Source organism: Anabrus simplex, chromosome 2 (assembly GCF_040414725.1).
Source record: "Anabrus simplex isolate iqAnaSimp1 chromosome 2, ASM4041472v1, whole genome shotgun sequence".
In the NCBI taxonomy this organism is placed as follows: Eukaryota; Metazoa; Arthropoda; class Insecta; order Orthoptera; family Tettigoniidae; genus Anabrus; species Anabrus simplex.
In genome coordinates, this window is record NC_090266.1 from 618,234,691 (window position 1) to 618,251,814 (window position 17,124).

The 17,124-nt window shown below is 38.7% G+C and overlaps 1 protein-coding gene across 2 annotated transcripts in view; it reads right to left on the reverse strand.

The window, feature by feature from the left end:
- Positions 1-16,033, reverse strand: part of LOC137498544 (E3 ubiquitin-protein ligase SIAH1A-like) — a 264,443-nt gene extending 248,410 nt beyond the window's left edge. The window contains exon 1 of one of the 2 annotated variants that reach the window (XM_068226225.1): positions 15,758-16,033. The gene's annotated coding sequence lies outside the window, so the exon portion shown is untranslated. Of the gene's footprint in view, positions 1-15,753 lie in introns of both variants that reach the window. The other variant, XM_068226224.1, reaches the window with a different exon arrangement.
- Positions 16,034-17,124: the final 1,091 nt, after the last annotated feature.

Genomic DNA, 17,124 nt, shown 5'->3' on the forward strand with positions numbered 1-17,124 from the left:
ACCGTAAAGTAGGGAATTATATATGGTTGCATGTAAATGTAGGGAAAATGTAGGTACTTTTAAGCTGAATTGTAGGTACTCTCTTTCTCACATCTGGCAACACTGCTCCTAACATGGAGTACAGATGCCTTCTGCAGCTGCCCCTAACGTGAGGACAGACGGTGCTTAATGGGTTCCACTGTCTTTCCTATACTGAGGGGACTATCACCCCACCTAAGAGAACTCATCTGCCCGAAGCCATAGGTCCTCTTAGGGGGTCAAATTATTTCTTGCCACCCAACACTCGGTACAGAGCCACTGACTGTACGGTCTACTCTATAACTGTAGTGGACTGGAGTGGCCAGACACTCTGGAATGGGGTACTATTGGGAAAGAAATTTATAAAGTGATGATATAAAATTGTGTAAGAAGGATGTCCAAAGAGCGAAAGAGACTGAAAGACAAATAATAACTACATAATGTTACAGCAAGAAAACACTTGTTCAATTTTGTAAAATATGTAAAAATATGGCAGTAGGAACTGAAATGTTAACAAAAAGGGAAACGAGATGAACAATTTGGTGGCTGATTGAAGTATATAAGAATAAAGCTATAAAACAAAAAACCTGAGGAAAATCGATGTATTTTGTGCAATACCGGTAAAAATACGGAAGTCGCTTGCCTACTAAAACTCTGAATATGTGTGTGGTGATCGAACATAAGCTAATTCTCAGATTTTGTCCATTTTTATTATATCAAGTACTGTATTATGATCCACTTAATGTCTATGAAGTATCTCAAATGCTAAGTTTATACAATCATTAAAGATACATCCAAGTACTATTTATGCGAAATACTGTACTGTACTTAAATGTTTTTGTAATATTTTTCTTAGTTGGATTATCATCAATATTATGTATTTTGAAAAAAACTATGTATTATGGTTACAATGACTGAAGACTCTTTCCCTAGTTGGTGGTCATCTGTGACTGGGAGAAAACAGCATTCATTCATTCATTCATTCATTCATACATTCATTCAAACTTCTACCTCAGGTATTCTTTCTTCATTTTTGTTATTAGGCCAACACATATTACATTAGCTCTTATTTTATCTCAATTAACTCCTATTCACAATATTATTATCTGAGTTGTAATTTGTGTGTGGTAATCGAATATAGGCTCATTCTCAGATTTTATTCGTCAATTTTTATTATATCAAGTACTGTATTATGAACATGAGATATTCTTTCCATCATCCACTTACATTTACAGGGTGAAGCGAAATTCGCACACTCGGCGTCGCAGCACGACTCCTCACATGCCAGCAATAAAAAAATTTCTCTCACAAAGGTTCGTCCTGCGAGTATATCCGGCAGAAACAGAACGTTGAAGGGTGGCAATCTGGCAACACTGTAACCACATGTAGGGTAACTAGCTCTGTAAGCACATACTAGTCATGTTGTACTGTTGGTGCAGTAGATAGAGTTTTGGGTTAGCACGCAGGAGGTCGAGGGTTCGATCCTGGGTTAAGGCGCACTTTTTTATTTGCTAATTTCCATCTGACATTACGTACTGTAATACAGTAAGACACCGTTTCTTAGGTCACATGTATCCTACATGTACAAAATTTAGTAACGCTGAACACGTAACGTATCTAGTAGATGAAGTGGTGAGAATAAATTCATGCCCACGACGTGGAAAGGGCGTCTTTCAAAGCTGAACAATGAAAACAAATGTTCGTGCATTTCTAGGATCGTAGTATTTAAGTGCAAATGGTTTCTAGAGAACCCGCTGCAATCGCTGTTGACGATTAAGATGCCAGATGACATACCACCTGGACTACACTTACGAAATAAAAAGCATGACTAATATGTGCTGATAGAGGTAGTTACCCTACATGTGGTTACAAGTGTTGCAAGTATGTCACTCTTCAACGTCCTTTTTCTCCCGGATATACTCGCAGGACGAACTTTTGTGAGAGACATATTTTTATTGCTGGCATGTGAGGAGTCGCGCTGCGACGCCCGAGTGCGCAAATTTTGCTTCACCCTATATAGACAGACCCCTCTTAATCCCTCAAATTATTTCCCATAGGTTGTATCACTCAAAACTTGGTAGTCTGCTTACTTACTGCGACAGCTTACTGTTTGTTTGGACTACTGTGTTACTTAGATATTATTTTCTTTTCTTTTTTTCTTTGCAGAGAGTACTGTTATTTCATATAAACGCAAGGCTGTAGATGAGAGTATATGCCATATGAACTCTGCTTAAATGCGCTCATCAGAGTATGCCTTCTGCTTTGACTTTTCTTCCTTTTTAAATTTTGCCATTCAGACATTGGGTTTTAACGTTCCGACTATGCTGTGGTGCCTTTCAGAATGTCATCTGAACACAAACCGAATACAGTCTCAATAAATGCTAAACAAATAATTCAAGTGTTGCAGGCAAAATGAGATTCAGGTTATGTAGGCTACTGATTCAAACTCTGAAGATGACCAGTTGTTGTGAGACATTGAAGTACTTGATCCTACTAAAAATCAGGAAAGGAGGCATGCGTATCAGTGAAAATGAAGTATGAAAAATCTGCATACACTTTAGCGTGAAAGATTCCTCTCTGGTACTTGTTAGAGAGCCCGGGATTCAAAGGCATCCCAGATAATGAGCTAAGAATAAAATGTCCACAATGCCATGCTCAACTGCAGAACATGAGCGATGATTCATCTTGATGAATTACATCATCACTGACTCAAGTCATCACTGTTGGTTAGTAATATCTCTAGCCTTATGTTCATCCATTCAACTGTCCCACCAGTTGACTAATTTAAGCACATAGCTGCATAACCACCACACTGCAACGGACACCAATTCAAGAGTTTATTCTAGTCAGAATTGCGATCACAAACCAAGAGAGGCACTTTTTTGAGTGCTTTTTTTTCTTTCAATAGTTAGGTGGAATCAGGTCTAGTATTAGACTATAGAGTAAGCAAAGTAAGATTTTCCAACTATTGTTTTTCTCTAGTCTTCTTCTCTCCCCGCCCCTCCAGGTCATTTGGGCCTCCTGAGAGCCGTGTGGCTCGTCTCGACAGTTGACTAGAGCCTTATGTTTCTTCTTGGCTCAGAACACTTTCATTTTCTGCCAGTAAGCCAGCTTTCTCTTTAAAATAAGGATTTGAAACAATTCAACTTAAAATGCTTTCTATATGGCTTGTTCATGGCAAATTCAGGGAAGTTTGTTGCAACTAGTAGTAATCCACTAATTTTATCTGGAGCTTATTTGTTGCAAACTAGAATACTTGTTGACTTATGTTTACTTAAAACTTAAATACAAATGAGAAAGAGTTTAGTCAATTCATAAGTGAGGAATACAAATTTGTTCGGTGGTAATTTCACATTCATAAGCAGATCTTTAACTCTATAGGCCTTACACAGGCTACATAAAAGATAGCCGAGTGTGGAAATATAAAAAATAGCCTAAAATAGTAATACAATAGCCTACGACTCAAAGAGCATTATATGGTATATGCACCTATGCCTGACCCTGTACCTATAGCTGACAGCCTAACTTAAAATGAGAATATCTCCACTCTTACTTAATTTCTTGTTGCATCAGTTTGTAATTTAAATGTTTCTCTTTGGAAGAAAAAAAATGAGTTGGCAGTCATTAAAGTTATAATCCAGATCTGAAAGTCCTTTGTATGAAAGGAAGCATCAGGAAATATTGTTTGTTGGGAACCTTAGCATTTTTCATAAGGAGGTTAGTGCAAAATACAAATGAGAAAGAGACAGTTTAGTTTAGGCAAAATATTAGCCTATATTTTGTTTCGTGGGTTCTGAAAGTTAAATCAATGTTTGAAAGTATGTTTAACGAATGTGTATTAATTCCATATGGTGGCTGAAGTGAAAGTTATAAATTATCACATACATCATGGTGTGGGTTACTGTAGTCACGTCCTAGTTCGTGAACCATGGGCAACGGCTGAGCGGCCTAGTTAGTGGTCCTGAGAGTCAGGATACCAGTTGCTATGGAATGGGAGTGGGCATCTCGGACATATTCTGAGTCACCGCCCTCCTTGTGCTCAGGCGGCTAGGACTATACAATTCACCGGAGGTCCATAACCCATTAGAGGAGATATCCTCACTTGGACTATGTGCAAGTAGGGCAGCATCCTGCTTCATGAATTTACAAAGCTCAGAACATTTTAAGCAAGCCTCAGACCTATGGGAGTAACGCAGTCCCACTTCCATTTGACAGGCGAGTGACTCCTTGGAAACAACTTGGCGAACGAAATGGACGATGGGGAGCTATCAATATTAATGGGGCTTATGGAAGAAAGAAAGTAGAACTGGCTGAGTCAGCAAAGAGGATGCATCTGGATGTGCTAGGAGTAAGTGATATTAGGGTAAGGGGAGATAATGAGGAAGAGATAGGAGATTATAAAGTGTACTTGACGGGTGTTAGAAAGGGAAGGGCAGAGTCTGGGTTAGGGCTCTTTATCAGGAATACCACTGCACGCAACATAGTTTCTGTTAGGCACGTAAATGAGCGAATGAAGTGGATTTGTCAGTTGGAGAAATTAGGACTAGAATTGTCTCAGTGTATTCACCATGTGAGGGTGCAGATGAGGATGAAGTTGACAAGTTTTATGAAGCATTGAGTGACATCGTGGTCAGGGTCAACAGCAAGGATAGAATTGTGCTAATGGGCGATTTCAATGCGACAGTTGGGAATAGAACTGAAGGGTACGAAAGGGTGATTGGTAAATGTGGGGATGATATGGAAGCTAATGGGAATGGGAAGCGTTTGCTGGACTTCTGTGCTAGTATGGGTTTAGCAGTTATGAATACATTCTTCAAGCATAAGGCTATTCACCGCTACACATGGGAGGCTACAGGTACCAGATATATAATAGACTATATCTTAACCGACTTCGAATTCAGGAAATCTGTTAGGAATGTACGAGTTTCCCAGGGATCTTTCGATGATACAAACCACTATCTGATCTGCAGTGAACTAAGTATCTCCAGGCCTAGGGTTGAGAAAGTGAAATCTGTCTGCAAACAAATAAGGGTAGAAAATCTCCAGGACGAGGAAATTAGACAGAAGTACCTGGATATGATTAGTGAGAAATTTCAAACAGTGGACAGTAAGCAGGTTCAGGATATAGAAAGTGAATGGGTGGCATACAGGGATGCTGTAGTAGAAACAGCAAGGGAATGCCTAGGAGCAACTGTGTGTAAAGATGGGAAAAGGCGAACATCTTGGTGGAATGATGAAGTGAGAACAGCTTGTAAACGTAAAAAGAAGGCTTATCAGAAATGGCTCCAAAAAAGGGCCGAGGCAGACAGGGATTTGTACGTAGATGAAAGAAACAGAGTGAAACAAATAGTTGTTTAATCCAAAAAGAAGTCGTGGGAAGATTTTGGTAATAACCTGGAAAGGCTAGGTCAAGCAGCAGGGAAACCTTTCTGGACAGTAATAAAGAATCTTAGGAAGGGAGGGAAAAAGGAAATGAACAGTGTTTTGAGTAATTCGGGTGAACTCATAATAGATCCCAGGGAATCACTGGAGAGGTGGAGGGAATATTTTGAACATCTTCTCAATGTAAAAGGAAATCATCCTGGTGGTGTTGCGAACAGCCAAGCTCATGAGGAGGAGGAAAATTATGTTGGTGAAATTACGCTTGAGGAAGTGGAAAGGATGGTAAATAAACTCCATTGTCAAAAAACAGCAGGAAAAGATGAAATTAGACCTGAAATGGTGAAGTAGAGTGGGAAGGCAGGGATGAAATGGCTTCATAGAGTAGTAAAATTAGCATGGAATGTTGGAAAGGTACCTTCAGATTGGACAAAAGCAGTAATTACATCTATCTATAAGCAAGGGAACAGGAAGGATTGCAACAACTATCGAGGTATCTCATTGATTAGTATACCAGGCAAAGTATTCACTGGCATCTTGGAAGGGAGGGTGCGATCAGTCGTTGAGAGGAAGTTGGATGAAAACCAGTGTGGTTTCAGACCACAGAGAGGCTGTCAGGATCAGATTTTCAGTATGCGGCAGGTAATTGAAAAATGCTACGAGAGGAATAGGCAGTTGCGTTTATGTTTCGTAGATCTAGAGAAAGCATATGACAGGGTACCGAGGGAAAAGATGTTCGCCATACTGGGGGACTAGGGAATTAGAGGTAGATTATTAAAATCAATCAAAGGCATTTATGTTGACAATTGGGCTTCAGTGAGAATTGATGGTAGAATGAGTTCTTGGTTCAGGGTACTTACAGGGGTTAGACAAGGCTGCAATCTTTTATCTTTGCTGTTCGTAGTTTACATGGATCATCTGCTGAAAGATATAAAATGGCAGGGAGGGATTCAGTTAGCTGAAAATGTAGTAAGCAGTCTGGCCTATGCTAACAACTTGGTCTTAATGGCAGATTGTGCCGAATGCCTGCAGTCTAATATCTTGGAACTTGAAAAGAGGTGCAGTGAGTATGGTATGAAAATTAGCCTCTCAAAGACTAAATTGATGTCAGTAGGTAAGAAATTCAACAGAATTGAATGTCAGATTAGTGATACAAAGCTAGGACAGGTCAATAATTTCAAGTATTTAGGTTGTGTGTTCTCCCAAGATGGTAATATAGTAAGTGAGATTGAATCAAGGTGTTGTAAAGCTAATGCAGCGAGCTCGCAGTTGCGATCAACAGTATTCTGTAAGAAGGAAGTCAGCTCCCAGACGAAACTATCTTTACATCGGTCTGTTTTCAGACCAACTTTGCTTCACGGGAGCAAAAGCTGGGTGGACTCAGGATATCTTATTCATAAGTTAGAAGTAGCAGACATGAAAGTAGCGAGAATGATTGCTGGTACAAACAGGTGGGAACAATGGCAGGAGGGTACTCGGAATGAGGAGATAAAGGCTAATTTAGGAATGAACTCTATGGATGAAGCTGTACGCATAAACTGCCTTCGGTGGTGGGGTCATGTGAGGTGAATGGAGGAGGATAGGTTACTTAGGAGAATAATGGACTCTGTTATGGAGGGTAAGAGAAGTAGAGGCAGACCAAGACGACTATGGTTAGACTCCGTTTCTAACGATTTAAAGATAAGAGGTATAGAACTAAATGAGGCCACAACATTAGTGCCAAATAGAGGACTTTGGCGACGTTTCGTAAATTCACAGAGGTTTGCAGACTGAATGCTGAAAGGCATAACAGTCTATAATGATAATGTAATGTAATAAATTATGGAGGGTCAGCCATTGGTACACCATAGCGGGGCTTTATACTTCTACCTGACACTTGTGTCAACTTAGGTGAAAACATTATTTTGGTCTGTTCCAAATTATAAACATTCAGTTTATACTTGCTAGATATAGATATAATGGCCCTGATCGTTAAGGCATCAAGTCTATAGGGTCTGACACTGGTTAACCAGTTTGAGTACCCTTATTGAAAAAAATTTTCACGATCAGAATGTTGGCAGCAGGGTAGGATAAGTAGTGGTATACAATTTCGTATCACCAGATTGCATGCCAAATGCCTGGATTAAATTCCAAACGTCTCCACAGTGCTCATATGGAGTGGTAACATATGACACTGTTGATGGTGATTCATTCGTCGGATGGAGACATGAAGCCTTGAGCAGACCCCTTGGTGCTATTCGACAGGAGTAGGCTATGTGCCAGTTGTGGGTTTCACCTTCTCCCTTCCTACTATCATATATCATGCCATTCATTTCATTAACTCCTTAGATGAGGTTGACTTCAGAAAGGGCATCCAGTCATAAAAACTCGCTACAAAGATTAATCTCTCTTCATACCTGACCCCATAGAGAAATGGGACAAAGGTTGGACGTACGTACTAGCCAGATATAATATTTCTTTATATATGATTTTCCAATAAGGGAACTTGAAACTGACCCCATGTGTAAAGAATAGGCAGCTGATATAAACCATAACCCAAAGCTGATACACGGTGTGTATATTTTTAAAATTTTGTCACAGTTATCTTTCAGGTGGCGATATAAAATAGACGCTCAACAAAGTAAATTTCTAAAGTACCCACAGTAATCTATGGCTGCTGCATTGGATGAGGAGAAACTAGGAATGCCAGTACATATGGCAGCTTCAAAACAAAAGGTACCAAAAACTGCTCTTCTATACAAGGCTAGGGGGAAGTATCCAGTTTATAATGTACAGGATATCTGTGATGTGTAGGCTGTAACTTATTAACAATGATTTGTTGATTAAAGGGTAATTTATTTTGTTATATCATACAGTATAATCTGTGTCAGTTATAGATGCAAAAAGTGTCAGCCTTAAGAGATAAGAGTCACTGCAGGTAGAACAACTGAGGGAAGATGAGGAACAGGGAACTGTTACTGAGATGTGTGGAAGTAGGAGGAAGGGAAAAGGTAGGAAAGGGAAATGTAGTGTAGTGGAAAGGAAAAGACAGGTGGAAGATGGTCATGGGAGGGAGAAAAGGGAGGAGGAATTAGCTTCTGCAGCTGTGAGAGAAGATAGGGCTGACCAGGAGGGGAGGGGATCAAATGAGGTATGTAGGGTTCAGGCTCTGGTCATGGGGGATTCCATCGTTAGACATGTGGGGAAAGTGTGTGGAGGAAAGGGAACCAGGGTAGAGTGTTATCCAGGAATTAGGTTGACGCAGATGTTGAGGAAAGTAGAAGAGAAGGAAGAGGGAAAGGAGAAGGTGGTAGTGTTTCACGTTGGTACTAACAATGAAAGGCAAGCAGGTATAAGTACCAACATAGTTGGGGATGTGTGGGATCTGGTAAATGTAGCACAGATGAAGTTTAAAGAAGCGGAGATTGTTATCAGTGGAATACTGTGTAGGAGGGATACTGAATGGAGGGTGATTGGGGATTTAAATGAGACTATGCAGTGGGTATGTGGGAAACTGGGAGTGAGATTTCCAGGTCCTAATGGCTGGGTAGGAGACAGGGATCTGCGCCCAGATGGCCTTCACATAAACTGCAGTGGTACATATAAGTTAGGAAACTTGTTTAGAAGGGTTATAGACAGGTACATTCAGGGAAATAGGGTGGCCTATGGAGCGGTGTTAAGCGAACAGGGAACTGGAAATCAAGTAGGGATGACATAAACATGTTAGTGCTCAACTGTAGAAGCATTGTAAACAAAGGAATCGAATTAAGTAATTTAATAGATATATACTTACCTGATATTGTAAGAGGAGTTGAATCATGGCTGAGAAATGATATAATGGATGCAGAAATGTTCTCACGGAACTGGAGTGTGTATCATAGGATAGGAATGGTAGGAGGGGGAGTATTCATTCTGGTGAAAGAAGAATTTGTAAGCTACGAAAAAGTTAGGGATGAAAAACATGAAATTCTGGGTGTAAGGCTCTTCTCTAAAAATAATAGGCAACTTGATGTCTTTGGAGTGTACAGACCGGGAAAGAGTAGCACTGACGCTGATTCAGAATTATTTGATAAGATAATCAGCTATGTTGGAAATTATATGGAAAGGAATGTGATAGTAGCAGGTGATCTCAATTTACCAAATGTCAATTGGGAAGGTAATGCGAACGACAGGAAGCATGACCAACAAATGGCAAATAAGTTAATATGGGAAAGACAGCTGATTCAGAAAGTGATGGAACCAACTAGAGGGAAGAATATTTTGGATGTGGTGCTGATAAAACCAGATGAGCTCTATAGAGAAACCGAAGTAATAGATGGTATTAGTGATCATGAAGCTGTTTTTGTCATAGTTAAAAATAAATGTGAAAGAAAGGAAGGTATTGAAATTAGGACTATTAGGCAGTACCATATGGCTGATAAAACAGGCATGAGGGAGTTTTTAAAAAGTAACTAAGATCGCTGGAAAATGGTAAATAAAAATGTAAACAGACTCTGGGATGGGTTTAAAGCAATTGTTGAGGAATGTGAAAATAGGTTTGTTCCTTTAAGGTGGTAAGGAATGGTAAGGATCCACTATATTATAACAGAGATATAAAGAGACTAAGAAGGAGGTGCAGACTGGAAAGAAATAGAGTTAGAAATGGTTATGGAAGTAAGGAGAAATGGAAGGAACTTACTAGAAAATTGAAACTAGCAAAGAAGTCAGCTAAGGATAACATGATGGTAAGCATAATTGGTGGTCATACAAATTTTAGTGAAAAATGGAAGAGTATGTATAGGTACTTTAAGGCAGAAACAGGTTCAAAGAAGGACATTCCAGGAATCATTAATAAACAAGGGGAGTGTGTATGCGAGGATCTTCAAAAGGCAGAAGTATTCGGTCAGCAGTACGTAAAGATTGTTGGTTACAAGGATAATGTCCAGATAGGGGATGTGAGTAATACTAAAGAAGTAGTATAATTTACCTATGACAACAATGACATTTACAGTAAGATACAAAAGTTGAAAACTAGAAAAGCAGCTGGAACTGATAAGATTTCTGGGGATATGCAAACAGTGTTTGGGATCCTCACCAAGAATACCTAATAAAAGAAATAGATAGTGTGCAGAGGAAAGCAGCAAGATTTGTAACAGGGGATTTCAGGAGAAAGTGTAGTGTATCAGAAATGTTAAAGGAACTTGGGTGGGAAACTTTAAGTAAGTGATGGGAGAAAACTAGACTTATAGGATTATTTAGAGCCTATACAGGAGAAGAAGCATGGGGAGATATCCGTGAGAGGCTTCAGTTGGAAAATAATTATATCGGCAGGACTGACCACAAATATAAAATTAGAAGGAATTTTAGCAGAAGCAATTGGGGTAAATTTTCATTCATTGGGAAGGGTGTGAAGGAGTGGAACAGTTTACCAGGGGTAGTGTTTGATCCTTTTCCAAAATCTGTACAGATATTCAAGAAGAGAATAAACAGCAACAGAGAAAATAAGTGAAATATTAGAGGGCATTCGACCAGTGCAGGTTAATGTAAATAACAAAATGTGTGTGTATAAATTCTGGTCTAAGGAGTTTGGACAGCCAAAGTAGGGGACTGCCTGTAGGGGTGAAGTACAGTGGGGACATCGAGGGCCCTGGGACCTCTACGGTAGCTATGAAGGCCCTTCAGTAACTCTGAAAAGTGGTGGCAAAAGGGGCTCTGGTTAAGACGCAGCAGGTCGTTATGCTACTTAAGTTCCAGAATGGGTAAAAAAAAAAAGTAGTAAATAAATGCAATGTAAATTTTAATCTTATACCAGTTGTATAGTATCATTTGAAGTAATTCAACATACTGTATATCAGTTGACTATATTTGTAAGTAGTACAGGAGATATTATAAGTAGAGTTTTTTAAACAATATAAATTTATTAAGGATGAGCTGTGTGTTTAATATAAAAAATTGTTAGCATAAATTGTATAATATTGTATTTTGGGAAAATTTCCTTCTCTTGTTAATTTAATATCTAGTGCTTGACAATAATGTATTTTAGTGTACCATTTGCCACCGAGGTAGACATCTCATTTGCAAATAAAGAGATTTTGATTTGATTCTGAAGGCAATGGGTTGGGATATAGTACCATATCTGAAATACTTATTTGATTATTGTTCTGTTAAAAGAGCTATACCAAATGAATGGAGAGTTGCTATAGTAGACCCTGTGTATAAAGGAAAGGATGATAGACATAAAGCTGAAAATTACAGGCCAGTCAGTTTGACATGCATTGTATGTAAGCGTTGGGAAAGCATTCGTTCTGATTATATTAGACATGTTTGCAAAATTAATAACTGGTTTGACAGAAGGCAGTTTGGGTTTAGGAAAGGTTATTCGACTGAAGCTCAGCTTGTAGGATTTCAGCAAGATATAGCAGATATCCTGGATTCAGGAGGCCAAATGGACTGTACTGCGATTGACCTATATAAGGCATTTGATAGGATACATCATGGAAGACTACTGCCAAAAATGAGTGCAACTGGACTAGAAAAAAGAGTGACTGAATGGGTGGCTATATTTCTAGAAAATAGAACTCAGAGAATTAGAGTAGGCAAAGCTTTATCTGACCCTGTAATAATTAAGAGGGGAATTCCTCAAGGCAAGTATTATTGGACCTTTATGTTTTCTTATATATATCAATGATATTGTAAAGAAGTGGAATCAGAGATAAGGCTGTTTGCAGATGATGTTACTCTGTACAGAGTAATAAATAAGTTAAAAGATTGTGAGCGGCTGCAGGGTGACCTCGATAGTGTTGTGAGATGGACGGTGGGCAATGGTATGACGATAAACAGGGTTAAAAGTCAGGTTGCGAGTTTCACAAATAGGAAAAGTCCTCTCACTTTTAATTACTGCGTTGATGGGGTGAAAGTTCCTTTTGGGGACCATTGTAAGTACCTAGGTGTTAACACTAGAATCATAAACTTTCGTCTCCCAGACTACGCACCCCTGTAGTTTCCGCGAGAATTTCCAGACGCTAATGAACTGTGCCTTCCGCCTCCATCTATTCTTCCCCAGCTATCAACAATCAGTGCTGACCTTGATTTCAAGCATAAAGGTCCAGTTGTTTGTTCGCTGCGATATGACCGTCGTCTGAGAGACGAAAGTTTATGATTTGTGAAAGTATTCGTGATTTGTACATAGCTGTAAATAGTGTGAATATCAGGTTTATTACAGTAATGTTTTTTGTATGTAATACGTAAGCTTAATAGGAAACTGAAATGGAAAATCTAGCGCACGATGATGAATTGATAGTGGCTGTTCTTTCTGAATTAGACAGAGAACCACTCTCTTCAGGAGACATTAGTGGTAATGTATTTCGTGAATTAAATTACCCGGCCAATACATGGATCAAACAGAAATATTACGACCGACGATTGGTTCACCTCAATTCGTCTGGCTGATTCTCTGTATTGCGACCATAACCTGACAATCATTGGAACAATGAGAAAAGACAAGCCACAGATACCACCAGAGATGAAAACAGTCAAAGGAAGAAAGCTCTGGTCCTCCATGTTTTGTTATGATGGTATAAAAACAATGGTATCCTATAAAGTAAAACCAAACAAGAATGTAATCCTCCTTTCTACATGCCATGAAGTAGGAACAATAGCAGCCAGTCGGAGAAAGGTATGGCGGAAGACCACAATAGGACTAAGGGTGCCGTGGACACTTTCGATGCAATGTCAACATTGATGTCCTCTTCAAGAAAAACGAGAAGATGGCCAATGTGTATCTTTTATAGTACGGTTAATATATCACTTGTCAATGGATATATTATTTATGTGTATAAGATGGTTCAAAAAGGCCAAAAGCCACTTTCAAGGCGAGAGTTTGCAAAGGATATATCCGAAATGCTAATGGCTCCAAAGCTCCAAGAGAGACTTCAGACACCAACTTTGAGGCGCAGCCTGAAGAGGACCATCACTAAAATTCTTGGAAAAGATGGCATTCCTGAAGAGCCTCAATCAGGTACTGCTGAAGGAAGAAAAATTTGTGCGTTTTGTCCATCAATTAAAAGAAGAATGACCAGATTACTTTGTAAGACATGCCGAAGGCACATTTGTCTTGATCACCAGGCAAAACAGTGCAGTGAATGTACCTATTGAGGAAAAACTGACCAGAGTGTATCGTCATCACTACGTGTGGTAGTTTTATTTTTTATTTTTTGCTAGGGGCTTTACGTCGCACCGACACAGATAGGTCTTATGGCGACGATGGGATAGGCCTAGGAGTTGGAAGGAAGCGGCTGTGGCCTTAATTAAGGTACAGCCCCAGCATTTGCCTGGTGTGAAAATGGGAAACCACGGAAAACCATTTTCAGGGCTGCCGATAGTGGGATTCGAACCTACTATCTCCCAGATGCAAGCTCACAGCCGCGCGCCTCTACGCGCATGGCTAACTCGCCCGGTGTGGTAGTTTTAAGTATAATATTATGTATTTTGTGTGAAATGTTGGTTTTATGCTTATTAAAGTGCTTTTCTTTTTGGTAGTCTGACAGACAAAAGTTTATGATTCCTGTTACACTGGAGGGACTGTATGATTCTAGGATTAATATAAGAAAAGACCTTCACTGGGGTAATCACATAAATATGATTGTTAATAAAGGGTACAGATCTCTGCACATGGTTATGAGGGTATTTAGAGGTTGTAGTAAGGATGTAAAGAGACGGCATATCACTCTCTGGCAAGACCCCAACTAGAGTGTTGTTCCAGTGTATGGGACCCTCACCAGGATTACTTGATTCAAGAACTGGAAAAAATCCGAAGAAAAGCAGCTCGATTTGTTCTGGGTGATTTCCGACAAAAGAGTAGCATTACAAAAATGTTGCAAAGTTTGGGCTGGGAAGATTTGGGAGAAAGGAGACAAGCTGCTCGATTAAATGGTACCGTATGTTCCGAGCTGTCAGAGGAGAGCTGGCGTGGGAGGACATCAGTAGACGAATAAGTTTGAGTGTTGTCTTTAAAAGTAGGCAAGATCACAATATGAAGATAAAGTTGGAATTCAAGAGGACAAATTGGGACAAATATTTGTTTATAGGAAGGGGAGTTAGGGATTGGAATAACTTACCAAGGGAAATGTTCAATAATTTTCCAATTTCATTGCGATCATTTAAGAACAGGCTAGGAAAACAACAGATAAGGAATCTGCCACCTGGGCGACTGCCCTAAATGCAGATCAGTAGTAATTGATTGATAAGGTGTCAACTATAGGTATGAAAACACACATTTTAAACATTAATTTTAAGGGATAATTATTGATTACATTGATATTTTCTTTTTATGCATCATGTTGGGCACAAAGAGATCTATCCGAGAGTACGTAAAGATAATGTGTGACATGCTGAGAAATGTTTTCCCTGTATTATGTAAATGTCAGCTACTGGTGCATCTACCTTAGTAGAAGTTTATACATGTGAAGACACAGACTATTACTCTTCTTATAGGCCCTAATTTTTTTTTTTTTTTTTTTTTTGCAATGTTGTAGCAAAGTATAATATTGCACTGCCATGCACAAGTTATTTTTCTCACTGGCAAGTTTTCAATACGTACTCTTCATTACCGGTACGAATACTTCCCGATGCATGGTACTGCAATGAAAGCCTACAAGTGTAAACTTTGCTTTTATAACTACCAACTAGAATATATATAATTTTTACATAGAAATTTGAACAATCCCATTTCTAAAACTGATGACATCAATACTTTGTATATTCACTTCTATGCATTTTACGGGTTCTCATTATTATTTTTAAGCTGGGGTTCCGAACTATTATGGCCATGATGACCTAAGGGTATCGTAAAGCGCACCGTATATCCTTATGGCTATTACTCATTTACAAAGTTGTCTGATTTGACTAGGAACACCCAGAAGGGGACAGTTTTAATTTCATACTACTACTGGGAATCAATCCTGAATCCTAGCACTTGGGGAGTTAACGCCTCCCCACTTGAGCCAACGCGCCTTGACCATACTGTAATTCGGCCGAACTGTTCACGGCACAAAATAAAATGTTACTTCCCTTAAAAACATTCGTAATGTTATTCAGTCTTATGTATTTCAGGACCCGAACTCAGACGCAGTCTACATAAAGGCTAAACGTTCCAAATTCATCTACTAAATGGAGATGAGGCTCCCGAAGCAAAAATGCATATGAAAAGAAGTGAAAAGTTGGAAAATGACGATTCTTCACTGGTAACTACCAACAACCCAAGTGAACAAAATGTCGTTATAATTCTTACGTTATGAGAAACACATATGGAAGGAATACCAAAATAATCAGTCTAAGAAACACTTAAGGTATCACATAACCTTTACATTTTCTCTCAAAAACTTTCCAGATTACACTTACTCACATGGAAGGCATCAGGAATCTCTTAATCGTTAATGAGAAGCTGTAATTCATGAAAGAACATCATATCTATTTCGTTTATTTTCTTTTTTGCTCCCCTACAGAAATATACACAATTTCACTATTTACACAAACGTCGCTCTCTCTCGTTGTATTTCTCTTTCTCTCTGTCTGTCACTCATCTTCTCGCAATGAGAATGCATCTCTCGTAGTAAACATCAAATCTGAAAAAAGACGAAGCGTCGTTGCCCTTAACGTTTCCTGTGTCTACACAATGCCTAAAGTTGTAAGTTCTTTAAAATATCATAATAGGAATATATATTTCCAGGGTATACTTCATGCCCTTTTTCTTTTTAACGACAAAATGACTGAATTCTAAGGTATAAATTCGTTTCAAGTAGGCCACTCCAACCTACATGACGTAAATCCATGGTCAATAGAAGTTTTAAATTCCTATGTGTGTCAACTTCAACTTCCATTCACATTATTCAGCATGCAGTAATACGTAGGCCTAACTATAAACATTTCATTGGATCCACATAAGCAAGTTCGTTTGTGGGCTTTTATGCATTACATACATTGGATTATGGTGACATTAGTATAATAATTTATATTAATAATAAACGGCTAAAGAGGGGTCTATTACGATGTGAAGTAAAAATATGGCACCCGTTCAGTCATATGCATTATTTGTCCTTCACCAATTTGGCGGAAAATCTTATCAATATAGTTAAATCTACAAATTTAGTTATGAAGAAATTATTAAAATACAATTGAATCAACCTTGCAGTATAAATATTTAGGTAGGTACGTTTACAAAAGGTTTTCTTTTTTTTTACAGTCCTCCATAGCTACATTTCTGTGAGTAAAATTACATAACAATATACGTAATACCTATTGTACAGAGGGACATAATTTGGTTTATTTTGTGTGACGTATGTACTAAAGTTATTATAGTGTTACTCATTGTTTAGACTTGGAGTTATAATAATAGTGCTGATAGTCCTTTTAAGAGCCTGTAGTGTTTTGGAAGGAGTCATCGTAGGTGAAAATTTATTGTATGACTCCTATCTATTTGAAGAAGCCAGAGGCGCTATTCCGTACATGATGTCTTGTAATTATCGGATCAGCTAGCCACCGAGAATCAGGGGTTGCAGAGCGATATAAGCTATTCTGTAATTAGCCGTATGGGTGCAAGTGTGAGAAATTCTTATTAGAGCATCCAACGTTAAGAAAAGACTACAGGTCCTACGGGCTTTTACTTCTATTAGTGTTACCCACTTAAGTTCTACATGTATATAATAATTATAATGAATTCCTATCCAAATGTATATTTTTTTCCTTATGAAACAAGCATTGGTTGTGCCATAA